Here is a 7,102-nt window from a genome sequence, read left to right as displayed (position 1 = left end):
ACATAATATTATTTATTATTATCGTGCAAACACAAACATTTTATTAACATTTATCTGTCGCTCGAATATTTTTACAATATTTAATAAGTGAATGTAATTTAAAAATAACAAAAGACTATAAAAATATAGCAGAACTAAGCGCTTTCGGTACGGAGTTCCTTATCGCACGTTTTGTTTGCGGACTAAAGGCTTAGATCGAAAAAGAGAGGGACCTCCCGATCATCTAGAATACTTAAACTTTTCTCTATCGATTCAATTCGCCTTCGAATTTGCGTATAATAATAAAATAGTGATGTATCTCTTAGATTAATATTCCAGATTTCTTAAAAAAAATTATTGACCTTGTAGACAGACTAGCGTACGGCCCTGATGGTCAGTGGTTAAGGAAGGACAAGCGCACAGCCCATCTGATGTTAAGTGGTTACTGGAGTCCATGAAAATCTACAACGTAAATGCGCCACCCACCTTGAGATATAAATTCTAAGGTCTCAGTATAGTTACAATTACAGTTCGTTTTATGATTCGTTTAATTATTCAATACTGACTATAAAAACAGTCAGTATTAAATAACCAAAAGTCAGTATTAAATAAACAAAAGTTCAACCCATACTTTAAAAAAAAAATACAGCAAAGGGAACCCCGTCCCAACTGGGTGACTATAAGTGTCCTCTGTTTTTTTTTATCCTGGTGACAAAGTCTTTTGGCGAAATTATTAAAAACTATTGTATTATCATCGGCCCTTGATGATATGTGTTTTTCAGATTAATTGGCAGTCTTGATGTTGGTCGAAATTACATTGAAAGATTCCAAAGATAGTGGAAAGTCAGGTTCATAAAAAGCGCGCTAAAATGCTTAAAATTATGCGGTTGTTTATGTTTAAAACGTGCTAAAATTATACGTTAAATTATGCTTTATGTTTTTGGTATTTGTTTATGTGTTTTGGTTTTGTATTATTATGTATTATTAGTAACCATTTGAAATAGTTACAAGTCAATCAGTACATAGAATCATTATGTAACAGTAGTTTTGGTAAATGCGTGTTACACCGAATCAAGAAGTTTTAATTAGTATTTGAAAGCAATAAAAGCACTGCTATTAACAATTAATTTTTATTTATTAAAGTCATTTCTTTTTAATCTTTTTTTTCGTTATTGCGTTTTTATACTATTATATTATGTTTGTATTAAAGTTAATTTCTTATACTGTGTACTACCGTGGTTTAATAAGGATCATTAAGACCGTTAATAGGAAACCGTTAAATTTAAATTTTAAACAAACTGAGTTTAAATGGAAGGGAAATGGAATTTTCTTATTGTCTTCGACGGCAACCAAGCATACAGACCATTTGGTAGGTAGTCACCATCGGTTGTCATATTATCTGGAACCGCTGCGTTGATCGACAGTGCGTTTCCAGAGATCCTTTTTGCCACGTACCATCCGGCTATGGAATGAGCTCCGCTCCACGGTGTTTCCCGAGCGCTATTACATGTCTTTCTTTAAAAGAGGCTTGTGGAGAGTATTAAGCGGTAGACAGCGGTTAGGCTCTGCCCCTGGCATTGCTGAAGTCCGTGGGGGACGGTAACCACTCACCATCAGGTGGGCCGTATGCTTCGTCTACCTACAAGGGTAATAAAAAAAAATCTCATCATCAACTTTCAGACATCCCCACTGGGGTTCGTCATAATGAATGGGAGGACCATACCCACATTCAACACTTTCCCATAGCTTGTTGCAACATCGGTAATACGGTAAGCAAAGCCGTAGCCACCACTGAGGGTTCTCGACACCACATATAGCACATGCGGTGCTATAAAGTCACCTATGCAATTGTTTTAACACTGAACTGAGTATGAGAAAATACATTTTTTAATAGTTATTAGTGAGATGAGAGAGATGTTTACTTTTAGTGGTGAAGTTTAAAGTTGTAGTTTCAATATTATCATTTTATTTCTATAGCAGAACTATATAAGAATTAAATCTTTCTCCTGAAAAATTACATAATTTGCATAGGTGACGTGATTTGTGATTTTCATGTCCGAAAACCATTGCCTTCGATTAAACTCACCAATACAATCTTCTTATATCAGCGCACAGACGTCCACTGCTGGACATAAGCCCCCCCCCCCCCCCCAACCAATATAATCATCAATACTTATAACAACAGCTATAAAAATAGAAAACTTTATAAGAACGCAATAAATAAACATCACTTTCACTAAAACTATTAATAGTAAAACATTCTCATATTATTACACTTTTATATCCATGCACGATAAAATATTGAGAGTGAAAACGATCTTTTAATTGTATTAAATAATGACGAATAGAAATGGTGTGGTGTTTTTTAATTTATTTTCAGATAAATGATTAAAAACTGGACAGCAAATGTATTAATAAAGAAAACAATAATTTTCGTGGCGAAAAGGTCAGTGACTCCACGAAACCCAAGTAAATTAATATCGACGACGGACTGTATTTGTCAGGTAGAATTAGTTAGAATGGGTCTTCGAAAAAGATATCACAATACATTCTTTATTGGTATTTTGCCCGATTGGAATCACTTCGTTCATTAAAATGAACTTATAAAAGTAAGTAGTAAGAGTAAAAATAGTTGTTGAATTCAAATACTGGTGACTGATAGATACCAAATACATATTGGAGCAAATTAGATGTAATATAATTTTATTAGGTTGTCTTAAATATTTGTTACAGTACAACAGTTCATAGTGAAAATGCTTGTAGTTTTTACGGAATAAGCAATCGCATCTAATTCGCTTCTGCATTACAAGCATCTCTTTAGTTTGCAGTTTTGAGTGGCTAGCCTATTTTTGTTGTGAAACAAAACTATTAGTAGAGTAATTTTATTTTCTGTTACTCCAAACTAATTCAGACTTTAGCCTCATGTCTCAAGGTGCACACTAGCATTCCTTTCGAGGTGGTTTTCGGTTACGAATACTAGTACTTAGAGGTCTACTTAAGATACGCAAAAATAAAAAGTACCAGGCTGCCATAAGCGATAGGAGCTAACTGGAGAATTTAAACTAAATAAATATTTACATTTAATTATTATATTAATTAAATTTTCATTTTTCAATGCTAAAATGGGTGGAACAACACATGATCTACCTGGTGTTAAGTTGTCAACGGAGTCTATAGATATCAACCGTATCAATGCCACCGTCCATCTTGAGGCATGAGTTTGTAGACGGGCTCTTTTAGGTCACAATAACTTTAAAAACGTTTTTCGGTATCTATAAATTTCGGTATGCGCCTACCAACAGATGGTTTTTGGGCTAAATAGGAGATTAGTATGTCATCCAAATACTACTGGGGACACCTGCAACTGTGTGGAATATTTAAAGATGTTTTTTAGTTTCGTTTCTTATAGCATAGATGTTGAATGCTACCTTAACTGCGGGATTGGAAATCTGGCACAGTCGCATCCCTTGATATGAGTATAGTCTAAGAGTCCGTGGGCGGCTACCTGTATGTATCTGACCAGATCTGATTTTTTGTACATTGAGACCTACCATGCATGAGGTGGGAACTCACTAAGCTCAAAGTGGTGGACGCGCCGAGCACTCACGTAAGACAGGTATCGATTTTTGTCGAATTTTAAATCCGTTTGACCACGTTTCCCGTTTTGAAATTTAAAAATATATGATTATCGGAAAATAAGAATGACCGACCATTATCGCGCGTTTTACTTTGTGGCAGACAATTTTGAAAATGCTAAAAAAAATTTCGAAAGTAATTGACCAGATTTGCCATTGATATTTTTTGTTCATTATAGTCTTAAAAACTTACATTGATCACGGCAGACGTCAACATTACGTACACACATCAACATATAATAAAATCTTAGCTTGCCTCGATGATTATAGGTTAGAACTTGCACCCTGTATAGCAGCTTGACTATTATCACGAATAAAATTCTTCACAATGCATAAATTAAATATTGGCAGGTACATGTAAATATTACATACCTCCTGACAGAGCCCGTGCGCACCTACGGACATGGTGAAAAAAAAAACCATTCCATTTTAGAAAAAAAAAACCTGACGTTTACTACATACGATGAAATCTCAGAAACACAATTCACGTCACACAGCCATACAGAAGCGAAAATACATATTTAATCTATGGTAAATCAGTTAACGTCATTTAAATTTAGCTACATTTACATAAATAAATTATTACAGTGAGAGTTTTACTATTGATTTTGTAGAACAATCTATTTATGGTCTTGTTTATCACGTTTTTAATATCTTTGATTGGCTTTAATTTTGATTAATCAAATACAAAAAAAGAAACGTGATAAACAAATTTATAAATAGATTGTTCTACAAAATCAATATTACTTACTGTGCGTAATGAAATTTAGACGAGAAAGTTATTTAGGAATTTGTTTATGTATTAAAGTCGTAATACATTTTCACGTAAAACGCTGCAATCTCTTGTTTAAATAACCATTAATTGTTAATTTTAAATGTAAAATAATTTCTTCGGATAGTTCTTTTAGAATAATCCTGTTTGAAAATAAAATATTTAGGAAGATAGGTAGTTTTTATTTTTCATCGGCATTATTTGACCAAACTATTAAGAAAATGCTTAGAATGAATAAGTATGTTCTTCGTGAAATTTTGGCTTTTCGTAGGGTTAAAATGAAAAGTCATACTAAGACTATTTAATACTAGTACTGATTAAAGATGGAACAACCTGTATACTTGCAAGGATACTAACTTTTTTGCTCAGTTGATGGACGATCTCACGGCCCCCCTGGTGTTAGGTACTTACTGGAGCCCAGCTTCCCCACTCTTCAAACCGAAACGCATTACTACTTCACTGCAGAAATAGGCGGGGTGGTGGTACCTACCCGTGCGGACTCACAAGAGGTCCTAACACTAGTAAAGGGGGACTTGTAAGGGGGAACCCCGAATGATTTTTAACTTACCTAAGTTTTCTTTGATGCCCCATGAAGTGCACTATAATACCATTATTTTAGATTAATCAATCATGTCAGGAAACATCTGTACTAAGCAATTTAAAGAACTTGACTTAAAAATGTAATGATTTTTATTATTTTTTAATACTACCAAAATATTACTTGTTTTTTGTCAGAACGAAATTTCTCCAATCGCTCCCAACAAAATATTATATCAATATGAATCAAAATGTTTATTTAAACAAAACCGTTAATTATTTACTCGGTTAACACACACGTATTTGTCGTTCTCGTTATCAATGCTACAATATTTACTGTAGTAGTTATCAGTCTGAATGAATGACGCGCCCACCGCTTACATTATCTCCATTGGACGATCCGTAACATTTACGTGTTATACGCAGTATTATCACTGCTATTGCTATCGGCTTGAACTCGTCAAGGGCAATCCAAAGTGCGGGATACGAATAATTCCAAGTGACGTCTTATTATCGATTCAAAATCAAGGTTAAGGTCACGGACGTCGAAAACCGGGACAACGGAGAGCATCTTCAATTAAATGCTTCAGAGGATTTGCTTAACGAAGCATGAGTCTTCCGTGTTTGCTTCAACGTGCCCGATTATGAGCTATCTAAAAGAGAAAGAGAAAGATCGTTATCTGAAAATTATAGGGCAAATATCTGAAAATTATAGAGGAAGAAATCCAATGTCCTGTTCAGACTAGATCTGCGCTTACCTCAATATCAAAGCTGCTGAAGCGATAGTCGCTGAGAGTCGGAACTGATGGAATATCATACTCCAAATTTATTTATTATAAAAAAAAAGAACACAATATTCCTATCCTAAAAGTACATATTACTATCCGCAACATGCTTCGTCAAAAAGTACAATACTTACTTTCAGTTGCAAGCGTCGTCATAAGTAAGATAAATAGGTCCACGCTAACAGCAATGCGCGCATAGGCATTGGCTAGTCAAACAAGCCACTCTGGATCGCACCCGGCCCGAAAGTACCCATTACGCTAGCAGCATTGCCACGCTGTATGGCAATGGATAATCTCTGAACCAGGTACGACCCGGACCGAGGATCGTGGCCTTGCCCTCTGAGGCGGTGGCTAGTTGCGGCAATAAACTTTTTGGCCTCCGAACTCCACACACCCGTCGTTTCCACTGCCACTGGAACAAACAGGTATGTAGATTTCAGAGCATCGTACTTGGCATGCTTCGTTTTAGCCGACGCCTCAGCAGCAAAGCCCGCACATTGTCGGGTCCCAGATAAATGACACGCCGCGTACGTACAGCTACAGGTTACGTCCCATCACAAACAGCGTACCCCAAATTGACTGATCTGTTGGATTTCGACCGCCAGAATTGCAGATCTGACACAAAAAAAGGAGTAAGATATATAAATAGCAAGATAGATAAATATATAACTCTTATTCCTTTTTTTAGCGTACCCATTTATAGCGTCTGTGCGTTTTTGACTTCGAAGGGTATAGTAGCCGGTGTAATCGTTTAAAAAATTAGCCTCATTACACAAAGTAGGTAATGAAGTTCAAGCCGTGAGTTTTAATATATGTAGCGGTAGCTATGTTATGTAGGTATAATAGATTTGAAAACTGTGATCGCTCTAAAGACATTTAAGAGGTAAAACTGATTATTAAACAATTTCCTAACTGTTGTCATCCTTGAAATTAATATAACCTAGCGATTAAAATCTACGAAACGATGATCAAAAACAAACTCAAAATCCACTTTTGTGATATTTTTGGGAATAAAATACATTCGCGAATGAGTCATCGGACGTTAATAAGACCACGTGTCGTTGTGATCCACATGAGTCTATTGTTTATATTTCAAAGTATTAACTAATTTTGTCCAGATTCAACTTAGCAATCTTGGGCATTTATTTTTGACAACCTTTGGCCCGAACACGTGTTGTCGCTTAAGACAAAATAGAGAGGGATGTGCACAGGGTTTTCTTCGTTAGAATTCATGTAGCCTGGATCAGTTATCTCCAAGGCCACTCCAAGGCTTAAAAACACACTAGGATTCCTTTTTTTTTGACGTGACAACGTCTTATAATTCGATGGAACCGGCTACACGCACGAAAAAACATGACTCATGCGGCATTACCTCTCTCTGAGGCGTTCCATTT

This window comes from Bombyx mandarina, chromosome 16 (assembly GCF_030267445.1).
Source record: "Bombyx mandarina strain Sakado chromosome 16, ASM3026744v2".
NCBI lineage: Eukaryota > Metazoa > Arthropoda > Insecta > Lepidoptera > Bombycidae > Bombyx > Bombyx mandarina.
Note: the sequence above shows the minus strand (reverse complement) of the source record.